Source organism: Acomys minous (genome assembly GCF_964271855.1).
Source record: "Acomys minous genome assembly, chromosome: 2".
Classification (NCBI taxonomy): domain Eukaryota; kingdom Metazoa; phylum Chordata; class Mammalia; order Rodentia; family Muridae; genus Acomys; species Acomys minous.
This window is the reverse complement of record NC_140484.1, coordinates 5058156-5084394: the sequence shown is the minus strand read 5'-3', so window position 1 is coordinate 5084394 and position 26239 is coordinate 5058156.

Here is a 26239-nt window from a genome sequence, read left to right as displayed (position 1 = left end):
GGTACAGTGACTTTATTCGGTGTGCATTTGTAATGGACGTGTCACATGGTCTCGGGACAGTCAATCATCCCATTGTGCAAGATTGCAGGTCAAATATAAGCATATTATTAATCCCAGCATTCCTCAGTGTGTGAGTACTTTCAAGCCTCACAAAAATGGTGCCTTTTCATGACTCTGTGAAAGATTCTTAAGTTTCCTTTCCCCTAAAAAGTGGGTGGAAACAACCCCCATCATGTGGACATGGCACACGATTACAATAGCAAGAAAGACTGATGTTTTAACACAAAGGCTGTGCAACCAGCCTGTCTGCAACACATGTTCCATTTACACGTGCTGCCCAGAACCAATGACTCAAGCCTTCTGATAATAAGATCTATCGTACAGAGTCCCTTCAGGGACTGGAGATGTAGGGCCCCAGACAAAATCCCTGTCGCTGGCACAGTTTGACACAGCTGGCCAAGTAGACCCAGGAGTAAGGTGAAGGTGGAAACGCTACCTTTCTCATGTTGCTGTTCTGGATTGGAGGATGTAGCTTGGTCCCGTGGCCAGACAGCAACAGGAACCTGCAAATGTGAAACCTGGAAGGAGACAGGCCTACCCTCTAAGACTGAGGCAAGCCTGAGATCCAGAGAGAGCAGAGCCAGCCCCACCTAACCAGAAGGCAGGCACAGGGGGTCTCACTGCACCCACATGGATTCCAAAGAGAGGTGAGAGAAAATGACAGGGCCAGACAAACTGTCCTCACCCCTAAGCCCCTATCAGTGAATCTATCCCTGTACCTTACAGTACAGGGGACAGGGGGCGAAGGGGAACTGCCATGCTATCCCATATGCAGGAATCCCCAAAACACAGGAAGGAGACGTGTACACCCTCACAGACCACAGGCAGCAAGTGTGGGTCTATCCTGCAAGGACTTGCTGACATTCCTAGGCCCCCACATTTGTATGCTGGTGCCTTAGGACCCTTCCTTAAAATCTTTATTTTTATTTATATGTATGTGTGTACATCTTGTGTAACTGTTAGCCTCAGGCATGCAGTTGCCCACAGAAGGCAAAAGAAGCCATAATATCTCCCCCAGAGCTGGAGTGAGTCACAGGCAGCTGTGAGTTCTGGGAACCAAAGTCAAGTCCTCTGGACAAGCGGGATGTGCTCGTATCCAGTGAGCCATCTCTCCAGCCCCAGTGCTCCAGAATTGGGTCAGAAATGACCCAGAGTGCTACGACCTGGAAATAAGTGAAGAGCTTCAAATACTGCTGGGTCTCTTCGGGTCTTGTCTCCCTACACCCACCCCACTCCCATCTCTACTTTATCAACTACAAGTAAAGAAGAAGAAGAAAAATAAAACCACAATTTTTTTTTTGAGGAGTTGGACTCCTGGCGTGCTCGAGGACACTTCGCAGCATGCCAAGCAGATATTGACTTCTGAGCCGACACCAGCACAGTGCGATCGATGTAACACCGTTCTTGGCCCCTGGCTCTCCCCTCGCAGAGCTGGCTCTTAGCCACGGGGCTGCAGAGGGCGCGGAGACAGAGCACTCTTCCATTGCACAACAATGTCAGTGGCATCGTGAGCGGAGGAAAGCTGTGCTGACGAGCAGAACGCAGCCCTGTGAGGGTTGAGGAAGGCCACAGCATCTCCTCCAGCATTTGCGAACAGCTCCTGCTCTTCTGGACTGCTTTTTTTCCTTTTTTTTTCTTTCTTTCTTTCTTTCTTTCTTTCTTTCTTTCTTTCTTTCTTTCCTTTTTTAAAGATGCTCTCGGATGTCATCCCTATGCTGTCTCTAGCGAATTTCAAGTCAAAAGAAACAGCAGGGAGTGAAAGCCCCAAGCAATTTGCCTTTGTGGAGTTGATGGTGTGTAAGATAACTGCACGTGTGTGTGTGTGTGTGTGTGTGTGTGTGTGTGTGTGTATTTATACATTCATCTGTGGCTGGTTTATTCTAATCTAGCAAGGCCAATAGCATCACAGAAAGATGGAACACGAGGCCAGGAACCAGACTGTCAATGTCAAGCTTGACCTCTTACTCCTCTAATGACCATGGACAAGTGGATTCTTATGCCTGACTTCCTCTCCTATGAGACAGAAATTCCTATTGTCCAGGTAATGCTGTCCCTTCAGAGTAAAAGTGAGAATTCCTGCAGGAAGTGCCCATGACTAAGATCCCTGGTGAAAAGAAAGGGGAATTAAAAAAAATATGGCACGCAGGGGCAGTGAGATGGCCCCATGGAGGCATGTAGGGGAGTGAGATGGCCCCGTGGAGGCATGCAGGGGCAGTGAGATGGCCCCGTGGAGGCATGCGGGGGCAGTGAGATGGCCCCGTGGAGGCATGCGGGGGCAGTGAGATGGCCCCGTGGAGGCATGCGGGGGTAGTGAGATGGCCCCGTGGAGGCATGCGGGGGTAGTGAGATGGCCCCGTGGAGGCATGCGGGGACAGTGAGATGGCCCCGTGGAGGCATGCAGGGGTAGTGAGATGGCCCCGTGGAGGCATGCGGGGGCAGTGAGATGGCCCCGTGGAGGCATGCAGGTCAGTGAGATGGCCCCGTGGAGGCACTCCTGCCATTCTACATCAGACCTGAGTTCAGTACCCAAGACCTACATGGAAAAGGGGAAGAACCAGCTCATCTACACTGCTCTCTGTATACTGGGGTGTGAGCCCCCCCCCCAAATAAATGAATGTGAGATGTTCGAGGAGGACAAGTACAGTTAGCATACCTAGGGTCAAGTGTAGCAAGTCAGAAGGGAAAATGCTGGGATTTTGAAAATCAGAACATAAAAATGCAAAGGCATTTGTGATGCAGAAGCTGTAAACTCGGCTCTGCGCTCCCTGAAGTCAAATAGAAAAGAGAACCATTCAGATCAGGTGTGGTGCACAAGGCACTGCCACCAGGTAGAGGACCCAGCTCACTTTGCTTCCTGGAAAATCAATATGGTAGGATTCTGGGCCAACTAGCACCTCTTCCTATAGCTGTGTATAAACCGGCAGCGCGGGGTAGACCAGATGTTTAAAAAGGAGTCCATGGCATTGTGAGGAAAAGTGGGGAGGAGCTGGAGAAGAGGGAGTGGGGGTGGACTTGATCTCTAGCTATAAAATGTTTTAAATTATAAAAAATAAAAACTTCCTTTTGCCTATCATGAGCTATCGAGTACACACGCGTGTACACACACACGTGTACAATTAACAGTTGTTCCCACAGTTGAAGTCGTTCACAGGTCTTCAGGGAACCGTGCTATTCTGAAAGTCAGGGATTGCACTCCCTACTTGGGGCTTACAGGTCTCTACACCCTGTGATTGTTTTGTTTCTAGTCATAGAACAGTGTGTAGAAGGACCCTATGCACCCTGCTCCCCTTGGCCAGGAGCAGAGACTGCCCACAGTGCTCCAGTGTGCTCCTCTGGCCCTTCCAGCCAGCTGCACGCTGGACCCATGGCAGCCGTGATGGTTGATGCCAGATATGAATTTGACAGGGTCTACAATCAGCTAGGAGACAAACCTTTGTAAGACACACTGCAAACACGGACAGCATCGTCTTAAGGCTGCAGTCCTAGACTGAGCATCCCGAATGTACAGGGCTGACTGTGACCAGCTGTCCGGCCTCCCTCCTGCCATGTCTCCAGTGTCCCGATGGATTGTGCCCACAGACTGTGAGCCGAATAAGCCTTTGCTTCCTGCGATTGCTTCGTCAGACGTTTTGTCACAGCTACGAGACAAACAACTCATACCACGAAGCACTCAGCTTCCCCTCACCCTCCCAACCTTGGTTTGTGTTCTATATGCAGCTCCCCTCTAGGAGGTGCTGCCTTTGGTCTTTCTGTTCCTGCTCACATTTCTCCCATAGTGTGATCCTGTGCTGCTGTGATCCGTCTCGGGATAGAGAACCTGTTAAAGAATCGCAAGGGCCCCGCCTTGTACCAAGTGCCACCCTCTGAATCACCAAGGGACTGGGAGGAAGGTAACATAAGGAAAGGTCAGAAATCCTGAGATCCTGGGATTGCCCCCCCCCCCAGGTGCTGTTGTACACTTGCTATCACTTTCTGTATGCATCACACGTACCCCAAGCAGAGGTATTTGCAGCTCCTGGGCAGCATGGTAGGACAACAGGGCTGTACGTATCTCAGTTAAGTTGAGTGACTTGATGATCTGGAAGCTTCTGTGTTCTGAAACACCACCGTTGTGGTGAAAACACACTTCCCGTTGGCTGCTCTCAGGGACTCCAAGACACCATGTCCCCAGGGCTCAGGACTCCGTGATGGGCAACTACAGCGGAGGGGCTCCCCAGATGTCTTGGCAAGCCTTCCATAGACTGTGCAGCAATGCAGGATGTTGCCACTCACACCTTCAGCTGGAGCTCCTCCACATTGCTTGTGTTTCCTCCCAGCACGGCAGATTAACCCCCAAAGCAGATTTTGTGTGTGTGTGTGTGAGAGAGAAACAGGCAGAAGCTGGCCCTCTGTGGTGGCCCAGGCTTGGAAGCCGCACATCATCACCTCCACATTCTGATCCATTGGAAGCAGGTTACTGCAGTCAAACCATGTAGGCAAGGAGAGAGCTGGACTTGCCCTCTTCACAGAAACCGCTAGGGAATGTGTGAGCATGCTTCAAACACTGCAGGTATGCAGTGTCTGCCCTTTGCAGGGTGTCCTGGGAGGGGGATGGGCTTCCTAAGAAGATTCTACCTTCAGAGGCTGACATAGTTTCATAAAAGGGGTGGAGATGCAATTAACTCTGAGTAGTTTCATGGTCATCAGAGGTTATCTCGTCACCACCTTGCTGGCCTCCTGTGTGCTCGTTAATGGGTCCGTTTGCTGGTACTCAGGACAACAGGCTCACGGTTCATGGGGCAGAGGAGGTGGGGTTGGCACTGCTGCCCCCCTTCTCACTCAGGGTCTCTCACTGTAGTGTGTGTTTTAGGAAGCCCATCGTCCTAACTGAGCGTCATCTGTCGGCCCACTTTCAAGAAAACCTGACTGGACTGCAGCTCGTGGGAGGCTCCCTACCTGCTCTCAGCCTGGGATCCATCTACCAAGCACCTCGGAGTTTTCTCCCCACTGCTGAAGCTGAGGTTGGCTACAACCAGCCATGATTTTAAAACCTCCCAGCCGGTCCCTTATTGCAGTCTGTTTTCACTTTTCTTCCCCTCTCCCCAGGTCACCCATGAAGATGTTTTCAAAAAGAACAAATTCAAGTGAAACTAAATCCCTCCTATGTGCCACTCAGTTTCTCTCAACACCGCGTGTGCCCTGCCCTCTCCTTCTGGGCAGAACGTAAGACTCCATGCTTACCAGCGTTAGAGGATGGAGGTGGGTACTGTATCGTAAAAGACTGGGCGACTCGGGCAGCCTGTAAAGATTCACTTCCCCTGAGTGGCAGGTGCTGACTGCTCTCATGTCTCACTTAATGGAATCAAAACAGGAAAATGACTAAGGTAAAATATACGGGAGACGTGGACACAAAGTGTTGCTTTATAGAAGAAAAGGAGAGCACGGAGGGGATTCTATATTCATAAAACAAAAATGAATTATTTGCAGTTTTGCACCTTCCTGGCCTAAAAAAAAAAAACTCGTGAAATAATTTTTAAATTTCACGAGGGGTGAAGGAGCTCCATTTTTGCAGCGTTGCTCTGGTTAGGCCATCACAGTCTGCCTTTGGGAACCAGTTAGTCTGTGATTCCAGGAAAGATGGAGGAATCTATTTTCTGTGGTACATATATTGTGTTCACATATATGAAATTCCCGTAGGCCTATGTGATTGTACAAAGATGCTTTGATTGGGTCTTCTGAGCTGTGGCAAGATGCTTCAGCTGATGATTTCCCCAAGTCGAGACTATTTTTCTGATCACCCTCTGCATCCTAGTTCCTCTGTGCATCTCTTTTGAGCTGAGATCTCACATCCAGAAATGGTGTTTGAAAACACAAGGCAGAGAGGAGCGAAAGGAGGTGTAAACTACAAAATGTTGGGCTTGCAAACAGGAAAACCTTAGCTTGATCTCCAGAATCCACGTGAAAAAAAAAGAAAAACAGATGCCATGGTTTGTACTTGTAATTCCAACACTGCGGATTACGGGCAGATCCCTGGTGCTCACCAGCCAGCTAGCCTAGCATATTTGGGGAGCTTTAGGCCAATGAGAGACTCTGTCTCAAAAAACAAGGTGACTAATACTTGAGGTGCTCCCTGGCCTCCATATGCACACATATGCATGTGTACCTGCAGACACATATACATGCATGAGGAGAGAGAGAGAGAGAGAGAGAGAGAGAGAGAGAGAGAGAGAGAGAGAGAGAGAGAGAGAGAGAGAGAGAATCTGGGAGAGATGAGGCATTGAACATGTTTTCTCTAAACTCAGTGAGTGCCTCTGTCCCACTTTCTTGGTTAAGAGCCCTGAGTGGACATCCCTTGATGACTGCTCTTGAGGTGCTGTGAAACCCACCACTCACTTTTCCTCCATATCGGTTGTTGAGTCCCCTGAGAAAGCACTTTGGGTAAAACAGAGCTGAGCACAGAACCAAAGGCTAACCCTGTGCCTGATCCTCAGCTGGTGGCTAGACCCCCATCGAGCCAATTCTGTGGTACAGAGGCCTAGGTTAGGAGGGAAAGCCCAGCATTCTTCTCCAGATTGCACATACGATGTAGGACAAACACGAGGAAACAAAAGAAGGAAACTGGAGAACCTCACTGCCTCATAGATTTTAGCACTCCAGCTGAATTAGAGACAGCATGGTCACTAATGCCATTAGAACCAGAAGGCCCCGGTGATCTCTGGGAGATAGCTTCTCAACGTCTATTATCCTGTAAGGCTGTGAGCTGTTACCTCTGAACCTCTTGGGCCGTCCCCTACCCTGCTGGTCCTGACTTGTGGACACGCCTAAGGAAGAGAGAAGCGTTCAGAGCAAGAGATAGTCTCTAGCAAAGAAAAGTGAGCAGCAGGCCACTCCCGGTCTTCAGCTCACTCGCACTGTTGTGAACAAGTGTTCTTCCTTGCCGTCCACCACAGCAGAATTGGCCTTAGCAGTCAACTTTGTGTAACTTGTTTTAAAGGCTTAAAATGGAACCATACATAAGGCCTTGTATGGTTGGGACATGGCTACATCCATGGCCTTGTATGGTTGGGACATGGCTATGTCCATGGCCTTGTATGGTTGGGACATGGCTGCATCCATGGCCTTGTATGGTTGGGACATGGCTATGTCCATGGCCTTGTATGGTTGGGACATGGCTATGTCCATGGCCTTGTATGGTTGGGACATGGCTATGTCCATGGCCTTGTATGGTTGGGACATGGCTATATCCATGGCCTTGTATGGTTGGGACATGGCTACGTCCACATACACACTGTGTAAAGAAAGGCAGTCTGCAATAAGCCCTGTCTGATATCTGCCTGAAATAAGCTTAAGATGTCCCTGGACAGCACACTGCTAGGTGACAGCACGCTGCCATGTGACCTCACAGCGCCTCTTGATCTTGTGAGTCCTCCTCAGCGCCCCAGTACTTTCAGTTCAAACGTGCCTAGCCTTGGCAACCCCACTCTCTTGGTCAGTTTGTGTCTCTCAGCATCTCTTCCTTGCAGGCCCTGCTGGAACTACACCTTCTGCCGGCTTTTGCTAGATTCTTGATGATTCTTCACCCCTCACCTGGGGCCACCTCCCCTCAAGGTTCCTCTGACAACACCTTTCCTGCCTCGAGGGATGAAGGGGGCAAAGAATCCGGAGATTCCCAGAACTGGATTAAAAGGCACATCCCCAGCCAGCTAAATATTTCCACACGAAGACTCAGCACTAGGAGAAGCAGAGAAATGAAAGCCCTCTGGTTGCATGTTTGTCAGGTGTGACCCCGCGCCCGACCCAGTCCTTAGGACATGATGTTTTCATTCAGGTTAAAGATGCCTCATAGGATCCCACCGAGGCCCTCTAAATTCAAAACACCTACAGTCATGTCAATCCAAAGATGGAAGCTTGGGGAAACAAAACAAGACATAAACCGCTCGGGTGCCAGTGTTAACCATAGATCTTTCTGGCACCAAACTGTTTATAAATCAACAGTAGTCAGGAGTGTTGGCACAGGACTGTAATCATGGTATCTGGGGAGTGGAGGCAGAGGGACCATCATGTCAAGATCTTCTTCAGCAACATGAGTTAGAGGCCAACTTGGGCTACATGAGAACTTGTCCTTTTTTTTTTTTAATGAAAAATCAGGGGCTGGAGAAACGGCTGAGTGGCTAAGAGCTTACTGTTCTTCTGAAAGTTTTTAGTTCAATTCTCAGCCCCCACATGACAGCTCACCACTGTCTGATGCTGTCTCCTGCTATGCAGACGTACATGTAGAAAAAGTGCCCATATACATAAAATACCTATATAAATAAGTCTTCTTTTAAAATGAAAACTCAGCAACAATAAGGACAAAAACCAGTTTCTGAGTACAGCACTGTCAGCCTGCATTACAGGACACCATACCAATCTCTGGGCTGCAGGACTCACAGACGGAGTGCCTGCTGACTTGGCTGCTCGGGCCCCTGAGAATCACAGGTTTCTAACATTGGGTAGTAGAGCTGGGCAGGCTTGCCAGAGCCAGTGCTCAGGAGCCTTGGAGAATGACTGAGGAAGGGGGGAGGGTCTTCTCCCAGAACACTGACCCAAATCTCAACGGAGCCCAGTCTTGAGCCATCACAAGCTGGTGAGAGAATTTCAGTCTCTCAGAACCCCATGTCAGCATTTTCCTCAAACCCCAAAGCAAGCATCCGTGTGTTTGTGTAGAGGTTTAAGGACACTGCCAAGTCCCACATTGTCAGGAGAGCCTGGCAGGCAGGAGACCCAGCAAGAGCTGCAGTTCAGACCCAGAACCACGTGCTTGCCGAATTCCTTCTTGTCGGAGAGAGAGATCAGTGTGTGTTCTAATCAGGTTTTTAACTGACTGGATGAGCCCCACCTGGATTATGGAAATTAATTCACATTACTCCAAGCGCCCTCATTTAAATAGTAACTTTATAGGAAATCCTTCATCATAGTACCGTCTAGAATTAGATTTGACCTTAAACACTATGACTCGGCCAAATTGCTGTGCCACCTCTTCTGTTTCTCGCTGGGTACCGAGTGCCACTTGCTCTGTTTCTGTGGATTCAGGAGGCTGTGCCTTGCAGGAGGATGTACGTTCTTGGGAAGTGGGCTCAACCTCACCCTGCTCCTGGTCCTTTCTCTGTGTGTGGGTAAAAACGTGACCTCTGCTTCTGGTTGGCTGACCTTACTCTTCCGCTGTTGTGCATCACGGACTCTAGCCCTCTGGAGCTGTGAGCCAAAATCAATCCTTTTGTCTTCGGTTGCCTTTGGTCATGGCATTTTACCATGGCAACCAAAGAGTAGCTAGTACAGTATGCAGCTGTGTTCTTTCTTCTCCAGACAGACATCCCCGGCTCTTCATCTTTGGTCTTGTCCATTTGTATGTCTTGCTCTGACCCATGAATGTGAGCAGCAGAAGGGACAAGCGTGCCAGGAGTGAGCAGAGACGGTGGCTGGCGTCAAGTGCTTCCACGTGTCCTCTGGAGCACTTGTTCTCGACCAGGAAGAACCAGAGCAACTTCAGCCTGGGCCCCTGAGTGAAAACATCCCTACATCCCTCCCCCCCCCCCCCCCCCCCGCCCAGCGCTGAACAAACCAACTGTGGCGAGGAAGCGCTGAGCTCGGCAGAGCTGCAGCTGCTCAGACTGACCTTGTTCTCAAGGAAGATGGCAGTGCTGTTGGGTGGGGTCTGGCTTAATGGTCCAGTGCCTGCCTAGCTAGGTAAGACTCCTCCCCTCAACATCACTGGAGGAGAAGGCAGCGAAGGGGAGAAAAATACAAATGTTTTAGTTATTGAGGTGTTGAGGGTATTTGCTCCCGAGCAATTATAACCCATATAATATAACCAATATGACCTGCTGTGTTAGATAGTACAAATACCAAGGTTTTACATCTGAACAGAAAGGGTGTTAAACCAATCCCTCTCTCCTTTCTTTGTCTCTCTGTCTCCCTCTGTCTCTGTCTCTCTCTCTCTCTCTCTTTCTGTCTGTCTCTGTCTCTGTCTCTCTGTCTCTGTCTCACTGTCTCTCTCTCCTTGTCTCTGTCTCTCTCCCTCTCCACACTGAGCCTAGGGTCTTAAGCATCCTAGACAAGTGCTACATTACTGAGCCATAACTGTGGCCCACAAAGATGGTTTAAAAGCACAGTAAAAGCTTCTGAGTCTCACAGTGAACTCTGGGCCTTTAACGTGGTCGGTCAAGGCTTCTGCTGTGGAAGAGTGGAAGAAGACCGTGGCTCTCACGCTGTGTGGGTTTCCCAGAGCCGTGGCCTCACCTGCAGGCCTCCCCGGGTCCACGTGTCAGGTGGCTGTATGACCTCTGCAGAAGCTCTGTCCTCTCCTGCCTCCTTCTGCCTCTTCTGTTTGTTGAACTCGATGAAAAGGAGAAGTTGAAGTTTCTCTGAACTGTGCCAACAAATTCCAAAAAGGCACCTCCCATTAAAACTAAAGCCGGAGAAAGCACAGCCCTACCCCAAGTCACTTGGGAACTTTGGTTTTTCTGGAACGGTTAAAAAGAAAAACTTTACCTCCCGTTCATTTTTTTTTTTTCTATTCATTCCTCTAGTTCTTTGCTTAGTTTATACTGGGGAACTAAACTTTGTTATTTCTCAGAGCTGATTCTTAAGCCCAATTCTTCCACAACTGAGTTTCAGTTTCCAGCTCTGTGGGAGGATATGGAGTTATTTCTGCTATTAGAACTTAGGCTGAGTTTTGAAATGAGAGCATTCATTCTGAGAAATAAACCCAAGCAGTGACCTTGCACAAACAGTCACAATGGGTCTTACATAACCCACATGAGTATTTTAAGAGGAGGGCAGACCAACGAGTTCAAGAAGTAGGTTAAAAAAGAAAAAGAAAAAAAAAGAAAAGAAAAGAAAAAAAGAAAAAAAGGATCCTTCTCACCCAGGTGTCTCACACCCCCTCCCAGACACGCACAATGACTCAGCCTTTCAGGTAGATGACAATGCTCATGGAAGGTGTGACCTGGGGGTTTCACTGGGCTTCTCAGTGGGCAGTTGTTAGGCTTCGGATGGCCGGGCATCCCTGAGGAATCTGAGGTATTTTGGGCCTTTTCACAGAATGGTCCAAAGAACCCTGCTGACAGTTCACAAGAAACCCTGTGGATGTCTAGATTCCAACCTTGACATTCACAAAAGCTGCAGTAGAAAGAGTCGAAGGCAAATTCTGATGAAACTACTAGGAGGGATCTAGCCCCAGGGATATATGCACAAGCCCCGAGGCCTGATGGGAAGACCCGAGGCCTGATGGGAAGAGCTTTTCTTCGTACTCATAATCAGTGTCAGTGTTCGGCTGGGTCTGTCTACGTTTCCTGCGACAGGTGCACAGCCGAACCTTCAAACTCTTTGCCTGTGTTCCCCCAAATCTCCAAGTTCTTCACCTGTGTCCCCCTCCCTGGAAACTGAAAGTGTTGGACGGAGGTTTCGGTTGCTAGGAAGAAGCTAGGATTTCTGAGGTCATTTTGGGTTGAGTTCTCTCTGCCTTACCTTCAGCTGAGTGGGAGCAATCCTCTCAGCCTCCTTTGCTTAGTTACAGGCCGGAATCAGTCGGGAAATGTGCTCAGAGCTATAGGAAGGTGCACAGAGCAACCGGGACTTGAGCTATGTTGGAGGTGCTGACCTTCTGGTATTTTCTACACAAGCATGCTCAGGGGCTTCTGGATGGAAGAACACAATCCTGGGGTTTGAGGCAGTAGACATATGCACCCTTATAGCAAATCCCTTAAAAGTAACTATTTGGATTCACCAGACTTCCACTACACCGGCATTAGTGGCCTCGGCATTTTTGTCGTGCTCTTCACAGGCTCCTCTTCTTCCATTAAGATGCCAGGCTCAGGCTGGGTGCTCTTAGGAAGTCTCTTTCCCCCTCTCCCTCCTTTTATTACCAGAATAAAAGTTGGGAGCTGGAGCTTGGAGCCTCGCAGGCCCCAGGGCACCACCCCACCACTGAGATAGTTTTAGGACTTCACGCTCTCTCTCTCTCTCTTTCCCTTCTTAGCTGCAGCCTGTGTTTGTCATTGATGCAAAGACGAAGCTCAGCTCCCGTCCCCACATGCCAGGTGCAGCAGAAGTGAAGGCTGAACCAATGAGGGTCTTGTTTCACGGCACTTAGCGTGATGAAGCTCATTCAAAAGGAGAGAGCAGTCATTTTCACCCAGAGACCCGAAGCAGGGAAATTTGCTGATGAATTTTCTTAAAGAGGGAGCGGAGGTGAGGGGGCATCGACCTATATCACAGTTTCATTAAAATGCCCGCTACTCGTGTCACCCCACCTTTCTTCCACTGAACTCTCCTGAGCTCCAGCCACTCTGCTCTCTTCTGTCTTCTCACCCAACCCAAAGGGCGAACCAGTTCCCCCACGACCCCTCTGTTGGCAAGTCTGCCTTGCACTTAGGTAAAGAAAATGGGAAATCAAATGTCTTCTGGGTGCTGGCTGTGGACTAAGATCTGGGGACACTGGGAGAAGCTCATTTTATTGATTTAATCACCTCCACTTTCCCCTCGTTCCCAGTGGTGGCACTCGAGACTTGGTGGCCGTGTGGGTTTTCTGACCTGTGGATCAGAACAAAGATAGGGTGGAGCCTAGCCTAAGAGATCAACATGAATTGGGTTTACTAAGCCTTACTTGACTCAGGGGCCACCCCCTGTATCCTTCCAGCTGCCGTCCCCCATGCCAGGAGTCCACAGCAGCAGGGCAGGGGACGGGTGAGAGAGTGTGGCACTCTAAGATGCTACAGGCCTTTCTCTGCTGTCAATCAGCACATATGCTCATAATAATCACACTTGACATTGAATTATACTTTCCAATCGGACACAATTTAGAATTTTCAAAGACTTTTAGAGATATAATTTCTTTGATCCTCCAGCAGCTCTGTGGGGTAGCTACAGCTTTCAATCATTCAACCAATGCTTGCTGGAAGCTCTATTGAGGTTGGCTGAGGGGTTCCCAGGACGCAGGGCTTTCTATTTTAAAAGAAGGACAGTCCAGGGCAAACTGGTATGAGGTGGCCACACTTCTGCCATTCTGGGCAGAGGACTCCCAGGGATGAACAGGACAGCTATGGTCCCAGCACACGTGATGTCATTTCTCTTTGTTTGATGTCTGCTGGATACTGGCCTGAGATGTTGCAATTTGATGTTTAAAAAAAATGATGCTTCTGATGTCTATTCTTTGCATTCCTGATTCATGCATTAGACACAGAGCCTAAAACAGAAAACCCAGCAGCTGCAGAAGACTGTATTGCCCAGTGCTACAGAGACAATAGGGGAGCATTAGGACAGCTGTGTCTTTAAGGTACCTCACCCCACTTCTCTTTTGATCTTCCACTGTTTTCTGGTCACCCTCCCATGCCTTCTCCAATCCTTCCTAGGACACTGCTTCCTTTAGTGGTGACTTTATATTCCCTTTAGTCTTTGACCTTTTGGATGCCATCAGCTAAAACTGGGATTAAAATTATTATATTGGTAGAATGTAATTAAGATTTATTGGGGGTTTTGTTGTTGTTTCTTATTGGTTTGTTCGCTTGTTTGTTTTTGAAACAGTTCCTCTTATGTCTCAGGCTGGCCTCAAGATGACTAAGTGTCTAAGGATGACTTTGGTTTTTAAAATGTTTTATTAATTTATTCATATTACATCTCAATTGTTATCCCATCCCTTGTATCCTCCCATTCTTCCCTCCCTCCCACTTTCCCCTTACTCCCCTCCCCTATGACTGTTCCTGAGAGGGACTTCCTCCCCCTGTATATGCTCATAGGGTATCAAGTCTCTTCTTGGTAGCCTGCTATCCTTCCTCTGAGTGCCACCAGGCCTCCCCATCAAGGGGACATGGTCAAATATGGGGTACCAAAGTTCGTGTGAAAGTCAGACCCCACTCTCCACTCAACTATGGAGAATGTCCTGTCCATTGGCTAGATCTGGGAAGGGGTTTGGAGTTTACTGCACATATTGTCCTAGGCTGGTACCATAGTTTGAGCAGGACCCCTGGGCCCAGATATGCCCATCATAATGTTCTTCTTGTAGGTTTCTAGGACCCTCTGGATCCTTCTATTTCCCCATTCTCCTATGTTTCTCTCACCTAAAGTCCCAATGGGATGTCCTCCCCTCTGACCCACTTTTCTGGTAAGTGAAGACTTTCATGGGACATGCCCCTTAGGCTAGTGTTCATACTCACTTAGATATAAGTGACTTTGAATATCTGATGCTCCTGCCTCTACCTCCCAAGTGGTGAGACTCCAAGTGTGTAGCTCTGTATCTGGCTTAGTTGGCACTGGGTACCGAACCCACAGCTATTGTATGGATTCACTGAGAAATATTGACCTCAGACTGAGAGTCTTGTAGAGGAAATTTAGTTCAGAACATGGCTGTTCTAGAAGAGATCACATCCAAAGATCCTCTGGGTCTGTGTGATCCTGCTGGAATACAAACACACCTTCAATCCAGGAGACAGAGGCAAACAGATCTGAGTTAAAGTCTAGCTTGGTATAGAGCAGGTACCAGGTAAAGAAAAGCTTAGGTACAGGCATGGTGGTAAATCCCCTTAATCCCAAACAAAGGTAAAGTTAGTTTGTAGAAGGAAACACTGTGTCTGAAAGTGATGTGTAATTGAGTGGCAGAAAAGGTGACGAATCAGAGAAGATTTGACAGAATAGGATATGCCCAATTCTCCTGAGAAAAGGGAAGCTACTTAAGAGGCAATTTTATAGAGAGAGGAGGCAGTTTTTACCAGGACAGTAATAGAGAGATGGGCTGGAGAGAGAGAGAGAGAGAGAGAGAGAGAGAGAGAGAGAGAGAGAGAGAGAGAGAACTCAGACTGAATAAGCCAGAAAGCAAGAAGCCAGAAGATTAGAATGGATTACTGAGTTAGTTTGAGGCCAAGCAGAGCCTCTAGGCTGAGAGATAAACCAGATTAAATAAGTCACCTGGGAGAGGCGTTTGAGTCAGAACAGCTGAGTTGAACCAGGCAGCCCAGGGCTCAGAAAGAGCAAGGAAAGGTGAGCTTATTAAGCAGCGAGTCTCAGAGGCTGAAAACATTCTAGGCCTAGGATAGATTGTACAGAGGCCAGAAGCTTCCAGGACTAGGTCTAGGTTAGCAGAAGGAGGCGGTAAGCCTCCCAGACTACAATTGAGCCAGGAGAATAAAAGCTGCTTTTATGGAATCTCCCCAGGCAGCAGAACATCACCGACTTTCTTTTCCAGGGGAAGGTAAGCTTGGGGCCAGTTTGGAAAGCAGTGCTCTTATCAACCAGGTTTCTTATACATTTCAACAAGCAGGAACCTCCTAATTGAATAGTGTCCTATTATGTGACCGGATCATGCATTTCCAGGAAAGACAAAGTAATCAAATTAGCCATTGAAATGTCAGCCCTGCGGCAGCGACTGCTGTGAGCTGGGCTGGAGCCTTCTCTTTGGTTGTTGTCAACCATGCGGTTAACTCTAACAGCTATGTGTGGCATTTGGCATAGATGAACACTCATCTGCCTGAAGAAATGCCACCCTTAACTCACTGTCTTTCTAGACTCAGACACCCTGGTTTCCTCCCACATAGCTGGCTGTGAATCTTGAGGGTGTGGACTAATTTTTCCCTCACTGGATGAAAACCTCACGGAAAGAACTGTCACACATTACTTAGGGTGTGGTTGCTACCCTCCACAGTGCTCTGTCTGGTTGTTTTGATCCTTTATTGATTCCCTCCATCACAAACACCTGTGAAGTGCTTGCTATAGCCCAGGCATCCTTCTGGACCTTAGGAGATAGCAGAGAAGAGGCCAGTCTGGTTTTTGATTGCCAAACTCTAGCGTTGGAAGGCTCCAGCCAGAGTCAACAGGTGCAGGGAAGAGCTCGGTTCGGTAACAGTCATGGGAAGGAGACTGAAGCTGAGACACAGTAAACCAGGCACTTGGTATGGATGGCAAGGGCAGGAGAGGTAGTCAGCACCACGTGACACTGGATCTTGGGGTTTCTCTCTGGATACAACAGAGAGGATACTGGGAGATTTCTAAGCAGGGAATGGAAGGATTTGTGTGGTTTTTCAAGGATCACTCTGGCTACCTAAAAGTTGGAAGCAAATTCTGGGGAGGCAGGAATGGATGAAACATGAAAACCATTGCAGCTTTCTGGGTGGGAAATGATGATAACTTATATCAGGGTGGCAGCCCTGGGAGGGGAGAGGGGCATGGTATGTGTAGGTGGGTGGACGGGGCAAAAGAAGGTTCAAAGGTGACTGGCTTCTGGCTTGGGCAAATATTCGGATGGTGTTGCCATGGCAGAGGTGCAGATGGCCGAATAGGAGTCTCCCTCGTGGGCTATGTCCCCCGGTATCATGGGCATTGTTCAATGCGATGCTTTCCTCGCCTGATGGTACAGAGTCTTTTTGGCCCCATGACCTGTTAACATAGGAATACATTTGCTTCCTTGTGTAGACTAAAAGAAGATCAAAAAGAAAGAAGGAAGGAAGGAAGGAGGGAGGGAGGGAAGGAAGGAAAGAAGGAAGGAAGGAAAGAAGGAAGGAAGGAAGAAAAGAAGGAAGGGGGAAGGAAAGAAGGAAGGAAGGAAGGAAAGAAGGAAGCAAAGAAGGAAGGAAGGGGGAGGTGGGAAGGAAGGAAAGAAGGAAGGAAGGTGGAAGGAAAGAAGGAAGGAAGGAAAGAAAGAAGGAAGGAGGAAGGAAGGAAGGAAGGAAGGAAGGAAGGTGGAAGCATTTATTGTACATAGTCAATAGAAACCTGCTTGTGCTGCCACCTTTAAAGAGCTATTCTATTCTGGGGACCTCTCGAATGCAACTGTTGGTGGAAGGGAGTGTTTAGTGAGCAAGTGCTGAGTGACAGATGCGGTTCTAAGTGGCTCCTATGGACTACTTCATTCACTCTTCACATTGCCCAGGAAGTGAAATTGGGTTTTCAACTCAACTCTTGGATAAGGCAACCAAGACTCAGAGATAAAAGCCACCATCAAGGTCATGAGTAAGGGAAAGGTCAAAGGCTGAATTGACACCTGGGCCATCTTGACCCACGTGCTGTACTTACAAATTTCTCTCTGAGCATTGGCTGGGATCCTACTCCTGTTTTCAGGGCTGGGACAGATGTGTCAGCTTACCGCCAGGTGAAACATCTGCTTTGGTGACCCAGGTACATCTCAACCACAACGATGATGGTATCCATGGCCATCAGCCGCCTATGAGGAGGACACATACCTTCATGAGTGAGGAGGAGCTGTAGACTGAGGCTATTGGGAAAGCCTTTTATCGGATGTGAGGGAGAATGTGAAAATGTTTGGCAACATCTTTGTTCAGTACAGTAAATGACATTCAGTTGGGGTTCCAAAGGAGGGTTGGCAGGAATAATAAAGACCCTGGCATACTTAGATGGACTTTCCCTTCCCAAGAGGGCTAAGAGTGTCACTGAGCCTGGACCACCTGGTCAGTTCCTAAATCCCAGCCTCTCACTAAGAAGCTCCTCTCCCATGGAGGAGACTGGAGTGTGTTGACACCAGTTGACTATGCTGATGAGGTTTTGATTTAAGATTTGGTTTGAAAATTGAAGATAAGCCTTCCATGCTGATAGGAAACTCTGGGCCAAACGAGCTCATTCTGGATGTCTGTTGGAGCTAAGGTGTTTCCTCCATTTTCTTCTTCCATTATTTAAATGGATTTTTGGCCTGTAAGATGAGTGCTTAGCCAGGAAGCTTCAGCTGATGCAGCCGCTGTTGGAATCCACCCGAGAGCCCTTAATAAAGAATATCTGATTACAGACAGAAACTCGAATCTGTTTGTTTTCTGCTCATTTAATTTGATGTTTCAATGATGCTGCAGGTTATTTGAAATATTCTATTTCAATGTGCCCTTTATTTGTTGCATTTGTACCCTGAGGCAGGTTGGTAGAGGGTGAGGTACTTAGAAATCTCAAATAATAAATTTCTGCTGAAAACCAGAAGCAGAGAGACAGTACATCAGGAATGCTCTAGGATGTTAAAAAATAATTAGCTTGCATTCGAGTTCAGAGCTCAGTATAACAGGGCCTGTGCCACTCCCCAAAACTCAACTTAAAAAAAATACAGAAGATCAGTTAGAAACAGTGGCTCCGTGGGCCAGCTAAGCAGACACTGGAAGCCCGTTCCAAACATTGGGAAGGAATAAATTAGCTTATGGTATTTTTGGAGGCCAGAGGTACAACTGGTTACACCTCCCTTCTCCTCTTCACTCCGATTTCCAGTCAGTGGGGAATCTGATGTGCTTTGATTTGCTTCAGTCGCTTGTTTCTGTGCTTTCTCCCTAGTCTAGTGCAAGCTTTCATATGACAAGGATCTTCTCCCATCAGCCTGGCATCCAGATAGATGGAGCCTGCCACACAGGGTGTGCTCAATGTTCATCTGGTGTAGTAGGCTATAAGGGCTCCCCAAAATCTCACAGGCCATATCCTTGGGGCGTGTGAATAAGTTGTCTCGCTCCCTCTTAAAAAAAAAAAAAAGAGGAGTTAAGGTTCTGGGTGGAGTTGAATTTGCAAATCAACTGGCCTGGAGATATGGAGACGGTTCTAAGTTATTCATTGAAACCAGTGTCATATCCTAAGTTCTTCGATGTAGAAAAGGGAAGCAGATGGTCACAATGATGGCATGAAAAAAAAAAAAACAACTCACTGGCTTTTAAAACAGAAAACCCATGGCTAATGAGTATGTTTGGCTGTGCGAGGTAAGACCTGAAAAAAAAAAGTGGCCTTTATAACTTCCAGCAACCAGCACAGTGCAAGCTTCACCTAGATGCCAGCTGCAGGCAGCTGCTTGGTGAGAGCCCGCGTCCACTTCCCCTCTCAGAGCTGGACTCTGTTTGGCTTGTGCCTGTGCAGGTTCCATACCACCAGGGTCTTGGCTAGCTCATGAGTGCATCGGTACTGTCCTTGGCGTCTTCCATGCCCTCTGGCTCTTACAGCCTTTCCACCTCCAACTCTGTATAGCTCCTTGAACCCTGAGGGGAGGAGTTAGGCGAATATATCCCATTTAGGACTCGGTGCTCCAAACTCTCCCACTCCTTGCACATTGTCCAGTTGTGGGTCTTTCTTTGTGTTAGTTCCCATCCATTGCAAGAAGAAGTGCCTCTGATGCTTGCTGAGCAGAGTACTCACTATGGGTATGGTGGTATGCCATGAGGAGTCATTTTATTGCTATGTTCCTTGACCAGAGTAATATCTACTCTCAGGTTCTTGGTCACTTTAGCCGTGTTAGGTATGCATTCCATCTCATGAATGTGGGGGGGGGGGCTTAAATCACACCAGAAAGCATTTGGTTACGCTTATAACAGTGTATCTTGCAGGGACTGTGGGGAGGCACAGCTAACACTGAAGGCCATTGAAAAACCATCCAGGAGCCTACTGCTGTTTAGGCTTCCACCTTATGTCCTGAAACGGATTGCTCACTGGACCTGGGGTTCACTGATTCATTTAGCCTGTCTGGCCAGAGAGCCTCAGGGGTGCTCCCACCTCCGTTCCCTCCCTCATGTTTGTGTCATAAATATATGGCACTGCCCTGTTTTTCATGTGCGCGAGAGGACGTGAGCCCAGATCTCTATGTGTCTGCTTCAGTGCTTCACCTACTGAGCCGTCGCCCAGCTCTATAAAATCTTTCTGTCTTTGGTAAAATAATTTGAAAAGAGAAAATTTTCTTCAACTCCCAGCTAGTGACCCCCATAACCTAGATAATACTAGGGGCACAGGATAAATGCTTCAGCCTTTTCTTCTACTCACCATCTAGTTCAATGCTTTGGCTTCTTGGCCTGCTAACCAACAGCCTGGCGCCTTTCTCTCTCTCTCTCTCTCTCTCTCTCTCTCTCTCTCTCTCTCTCTCTCTCTCTCTCTCTCTCTCCTCTCTCTGTCTCTCTCTCATGTACAGGGAGCCCTCAGGAGGAAAGGGTTGGGCAAGGCTCGACACAATAGACTCCCATCAGATCTTAACTGAATGAGTGAAAGTGCAAAAAAAGGAAGGCCATGCCCCTTCTCTTTTGTCTTTTGTGTCCCGCTGCCCCATTACTAACTCTCTGTTCTCTCTTAGCTTTAGGTAGCTAAAACATGGATCAAAGTACTTTGGATCAAAACCACACCTTAATGAGGAAGTGTCCTCAGAGGCATCAGAAGTTGTTCTGACACAGGAATGCTGATTCCGAGCATCGGATGCAGGTACCTTGTAGAAAACTACATTAGTCTTTAAACAGCATCCACTTAATTTGTTGCTTGTATCCTATGTAATGGCCCTAAGGGTTGCTTCTTAATTAGAGCCCTGAGAAGATGCAGTATTAATATTATGAGGTCATAGCTAGCCTAGCCACACTCACAGCCGGCCTTTTGATTAGTCCAGAGTGACCGAACATTGAATATTCCATTTGTCCTTGAAAATATCCCCTTGAGGGGTCCAGCCTCTGAGATATGCAGTAAGGGACAATGATTTTCATCCTTTATTGAGAATGATCCTAGGGAGGTTAGGGGCCTGCTAGTGCCTCTTAGGCACTCAGGCATGATTGGGATGAGGCATTTGTCCACAGGTTGAGTCTGTGTCTAAGTTGCTGGTGGAATATGATCTGGAATGGCCTTTGGGGTTATTTGATTTTACTGTATTCACCCATTAGGCATTGTCACCATGACACTATATGACAAACAGCCACAAAACTCCAGCGGCACAAAAGCACCAGGCCTTTGCTGCTCTGCTCAGATGCGGTGCATATGCAAGAGTAGGCTGGGTGTTGAGCTGCTGAGGCTGACCTTGACTCAGAGCCTGGGGTACTGAGCTTAGAAAGCAAAGGGAAGCCTCCAAGATTCCAAGACCTTCAGGTTGAATGGAATCACCCCCACTGCTGCATCTCAGAAGGGCCAACTCAGGCTCAGGGTGCGAAAAACTGAACTCAGGCTCTGTAGTGAGAGGAACTGAAAACTCACCTGGTAAGGGACATGGATTCAGGGAGGGTGACGTGTCAGAGTCCTGAATACAACCGGTCGATTGCTATGCCGCCTCGTGTTAGACAAACTAACTCACGTTAGAACGCTGCGTTTTGCAGGACGACTTAGGACTTGTCCAGGGTCACACAGCAGAAGGCAGATGAGATCCTAAGACTCTTTTCTCCCACTCCAGAGGTTGCTCCGTCAGTACCATAGGCTCCAACCAAAGTCAGAGAGCGTTGCCTTTGGCGTTCATTTTTTCATTCAGAAATAGCTCTTGGTGTGTCTCACTCTGCCGTGTGCTGCGGAGTGATAGCTCATTGACCCCTAAACGCGAACTTTAGTGCAAGGGTCTCTTTCCCCATTTATCCTTAGCCCAGTTTCTGGGGGACAAACTGTGCTGCAGGAGGCAGATCAGGCCCCACCTGGCCTTCCTTGGCATCCTAGAGGCTGAATTATATAGGAAGGCATCCTTTCCCAAGAAGGGACACCTGTGTTCCGTAAAACGCATCGTACATTATCCCACTCTGAAAAGGAAGGTCCCCCTCAGAGTCTGCAGTGACGTCCTTCTTCTTGTCATGCAACAGGTGGCTTTGGGAAGAGCGTGTTTAGTGTAGGGCCTTCCTTATGACCCATGGGGAACAACAGCCACGTGGGGGATGCTTAATCTCAGAAGGAAACATCGTACTAATTAGGGTAGGAGACTTTACAAAATATGTTTTCCATTCTACTGATGGTCAGTTACAAGCGATAACGCTGTTAAATGCAGTGCCTAATAAATCTGGGAAAACTACCCAATAAATGTAAGTAATAACAGTGATTAACAATAAATTAAATGCAGAGAACCAGGAATGTACCACATTATTTTTAACTAGTTTGGGCCATCGGGTTCTGATTACTCAGCTTGTCCTGTGCACCTGGAGTTTATTAGAGTGTAATACAAACTAAACGGTCCCTCAGAGAGGCCACTGAAAGGGCTTAGTATAAAACAATATACAAGTTTAATAGTGGTAACTGACCTTTCTTTCTTTTACAAAAACATATCTTTGTAACTTGAACCCCAAGGAAATGTAATGCTTTTTACCTAATCCTGATTGTTAATTTTCCTTTTATTTAATTTAGAAGGTTCCATTTGTTTCATGTGAAAGGAAGACACAATTTATATTCAATAATTCTTCCTGCTCTGGAAAGAGATCCAAGATGACTAAATATTGTTTTCCTCCTGCCGAGTCTATTACAAGACGGCAGAGTAACGGACGGTGGTGCTAATGGTAGCTGGTTAAAACCCGCATCCTAAAACAGCCAAGTGAAACGGGGACATGTGTTTATAATCAAGGTGCATTCGACTCATTTTCCCCTAAACCTTTAAATATTACTCGTTCTCAAATACCAGAAAATTGGGCTGTTTCTCAGTGGAGGCAGAAGGGCAGCAGCGGGCTTTTTAGTGGCGTCCTTCTCTGTCCTTCTCCAGTGTCACCCCTGCTTACCTCTCCTGGGGCAGGACCACACTGCATTTCCACGACGGGACCTTCCCCGGCCCGCATGCCACTGTGGCCGGACGTGGCACCATGCTGCTGTCTGTGTTTTCTAGAAGGTATCTGTAGTGCTTCTCTCCGCACCTGGGGATTCCTACTCCCGCACTGCAAGCCCTGAAGTCACTGTGTTTTGCACAAAGGGCATCCCAACCCTTGTAAACATCTGAAATCTGAGGTGCCTCCAATGGAGCTGAGCTCTGGCAACAAGTCCATAAACTCTGCCTTCCAACAATTAAATGACGTGGCCACCAGAGAGGGGTAGAATAGCATTGCCTAAGGGTCAACAGAGCAGATGACTATTATTTTAGTCTGTTAGTCAATATGGCTGCCCCAGGCCTCATCTGCGTCGTCAATAGAACCCCAGATAGCATCTTCCTGGCTGAATGTCAGCCTCCAGTTCATAATCAAAACCATCTTTATCCAGAAGCTTTTTTTTTTTTTTTTTTTTAATTTCTGAGGTGGAGCAGGGTTCGGTTTTATTTAGAACCAGAATTCTATTCCAACGCATAGGGTTAGGTCAGAGCCAGATGTTGGAAGACTTTTGCATCATCTACAGGAATGAACTCAGTGGGCCAGGGAGGTTAAAGTGCTTGCTCTGCTCTCCTTGCCTATTAGGAGCACACAGGAGGGGGGAAATACAGGGGGCTGAAGGCTCTAGATGCTCCCCGAATCTTCCATGGGGGAAGGTAGGTAGGTGGCTGTCCCAAGGTGGGCCTGAATCATGGGTGCCTTGCCATCTGGAAATAGCAGTCTATACCAAACAGCTTCCTAAGACAACTACTGTGCTCTGGGGACTTCTCGGGTGGCCAGCACAATGCTAGGCCTGCATAGTAGGTTTTTTTTTTTTCACATGTAGCCTGTACAGTGACTATGCAGTGTCACTAGTCCCTTCATTTGAATCCCCAGGCATTCCTTACCCCATTTGGGATCCAGAGAGAGAACAAAAGCTTCTGGTGGCTTGAAAATGCACCAGCTAGACCCCTGACTCGGGGAAGCTCTGCTGGCCTTCTGATACTGTGCCTCAGGATCTGCCACCCTGACCTCTAGGCTTGTCCCTCCTTTAGCCTTTGTCCAACCGGAGCCCAGCTGCCTGCCTCACTTGTTTATAGCAGAGGTCTTCCTAGCAGAACTCGAGTTCTTTATTTCTCAACCTCTGCTTTTTTCACTCTTGATTGTAAAACTATTGTCTTTACCTCAGTCCTGCAGAGGCTGTAATCCGACCCTCCCTGCTCAGCTATGAGGAAGCAGAGAAGTCCTCAGGGCACGCAGTGGTGTAGGTTTGAAACCTAGCTTTATGATTTAGCTGTCCTGCCATCTTGGCAAGTTAACTTAACTTTTCATTATTCATAAACTAACAATAGTGGTAGTCTAAGCTGTGGAATTCTAGAAACAAAAACAAACAAACAAACAACCCCAAAAACAAAACACAAAAACCAAACAGGCTTCCTTTAAAACTATCTCCTGAGTCCTAGGATTATAAGTGCATCCAACCCAACCCTGCCTGGTTTATGTAGTGTGGGGGTGTGGGGGTGTGGGGTGGGGGGCAGTTGGGGAGGTGAAACCCAGGGCTTGGTGCCTGATAGAGAAGCCCCCACCAACTGAGTGGCACATCCAGTGCTTGCAGAGTTCTTATGGGGTTAAGTGAGTTTTTCAGTGCAGGGCACATAGCACAAATAAGGACGCCAAAGTGATAGCTGTTTCTCGCGACTAAAGGGTTCAATTAGTGTCTCCGTCTTGTCCTTCTAAGACTCAAAGGAATCCAGAGCAGCACACTCATACTTGCTTTACAGTTCAGCTTACTCTTTAAACTATCAGAGAGACTGCTTACTGCAGAGGATGTCAGCAGGAGCCTCTGTAATTAAGATCCAGGTGTTTTCCTCCAAAGGCGCTTCAGGTTAGGGATCAGCTTCTCCACTGAAGTCCTGGGAAATTGTCGGCCCGCGTAGAGGCGGTCTCCAGTGGTCTCCACTGTGGTGCGAGTCCTGAAGGGAAGCATGCTGAGGACAGGAAAGGTTGCTTGCCTAGCAGCTTTCCCCCACTGCGATCCTGAAGTGTATACTTGTGGTCCTTCAAATAGTATGAAGATGGTCCCTTAGCCACCGTACTTGCAGTGAAATGAAAGCTGTGTTCCTGTCATCCCCACCCCCAAGAAGAATGCTTACTAGATTTGGGGTGGGGGTGGGGGGCTGCACTTTTATAGATTCGCTCAGTTTCCCAGGCAAAAGAAGTACCCTTGCTGATAAGCCATAGAACATTCTGTAGACTTGGCCTTTCCCTCAGGCCTCACAGACACAGGCAGTTTCATGCTGTAACTGTTATTTCATGGGCCTTGCAGCCAATAAAACAATCACGAAGAGATGGTTTGGTCTCCATGCTTAATTCAGTGAGGTCTCCATGCCATCAGCCATGGCTGGAACGTTAATTTTAAGTGACATTGGATGAGAACCCGGGTCTGGGCTGGACCAGAGTCATACAGCTGTTCTTTTATGCTGTGTCCAGAAAGCTAGCCACACATTCCCCCAGCTCATCTGTGCATTCTTGATCCGGCCTCTAACATTTTATGTCTTATTCCCCTGATAGCTTCAGTGAAAGTTCCCGGCAAAGATTGATTGCAGGGCACGACCCAAATTTGTAACTGGCCACAAAACGCTGTAAAACAAAGTTCACCGAATGCCTCCCAGCTGATTGTGAGTGGTTTTTGAAAATGATCCAGTTATGTTTTCCTTCTTAAAATGTCTAAAAGGAAGGACTTTTCTCCAAGCTCTGATTTTTGTAATATCATCTGCATAGCACACAGACTGGGTGGCACAGACCTGCCTGGGGTGGAGGTGGGGGCTCGGGAGCTGGTGGCCCTCTGGCTGCTGAGACAGGACTGAAAGCAGAGTGAGGCCAGAGATGGATCCTGGCAATGGAGGCCAGAGACCTGGATTCTAGGGACTCGCAGAAAACGTCTTAGTCTCTGTTGAAGGCTCCGGTCATTTGCCAAAGGCAGAGCATGGGGCTAGGGAAGTCTTTCTTGGGAGTGGACTCAGAGCTTTTTCCAAGTCTGTAGAGTACATGGGCGGGATTGAAATGGCCATCTCCATCTCGGGCTTGCTGCTTATGCTGTGGGATAGAAAGACATATCTCTGGCACACTAAGAGCTACTCTACCCCAGCTGTTTCCATGTGTTTCTCTCATCCCTGTGATGTTATAACTGAACAAACTCCCAACATATAGAGGAGGGTTCAGCAGCATGGCCTCCATTAGACGTCACTCTCCTCTGGTGTCCTGGATGCATGCAACTAGGGTATTTTATCAGTCAAAATGTCCCTGGTTCATACCACTGGATGGAACGCCTGGGGGTGGGAGTGGTCTTTGTTCAGGATTCAGGCATGTTTGGGGTGTCTACAGGGCATGGTTGTTTATTTTCAGGGTCTTGGCCCATGAGAAGGTAGGCTTGTCCTAGAAAAGGGGTGAACATTTCTTTAAGTGTTTCTCAGCCATTCCATGTTCCTCTGTTGAGAATTCTCTGTTTATCTCTGTACCCCACTTTCTGACTAGATTATTTGGTTTGTTGGTGCTTAATTTCTTGAGTTCTTTATATATTTTGGATATTAGTCCTTTGCCAGATGTAAGGTTGGTGAAGATCTTCTCCCAGTCTGTAGGCTGTTGTTGTGTTCTGTTGGCAGCATTCTTTGCCTTACAGAAAGCTTTTCAGTTTCATGAGGTCCCACTTATTAATTGTAGATCTT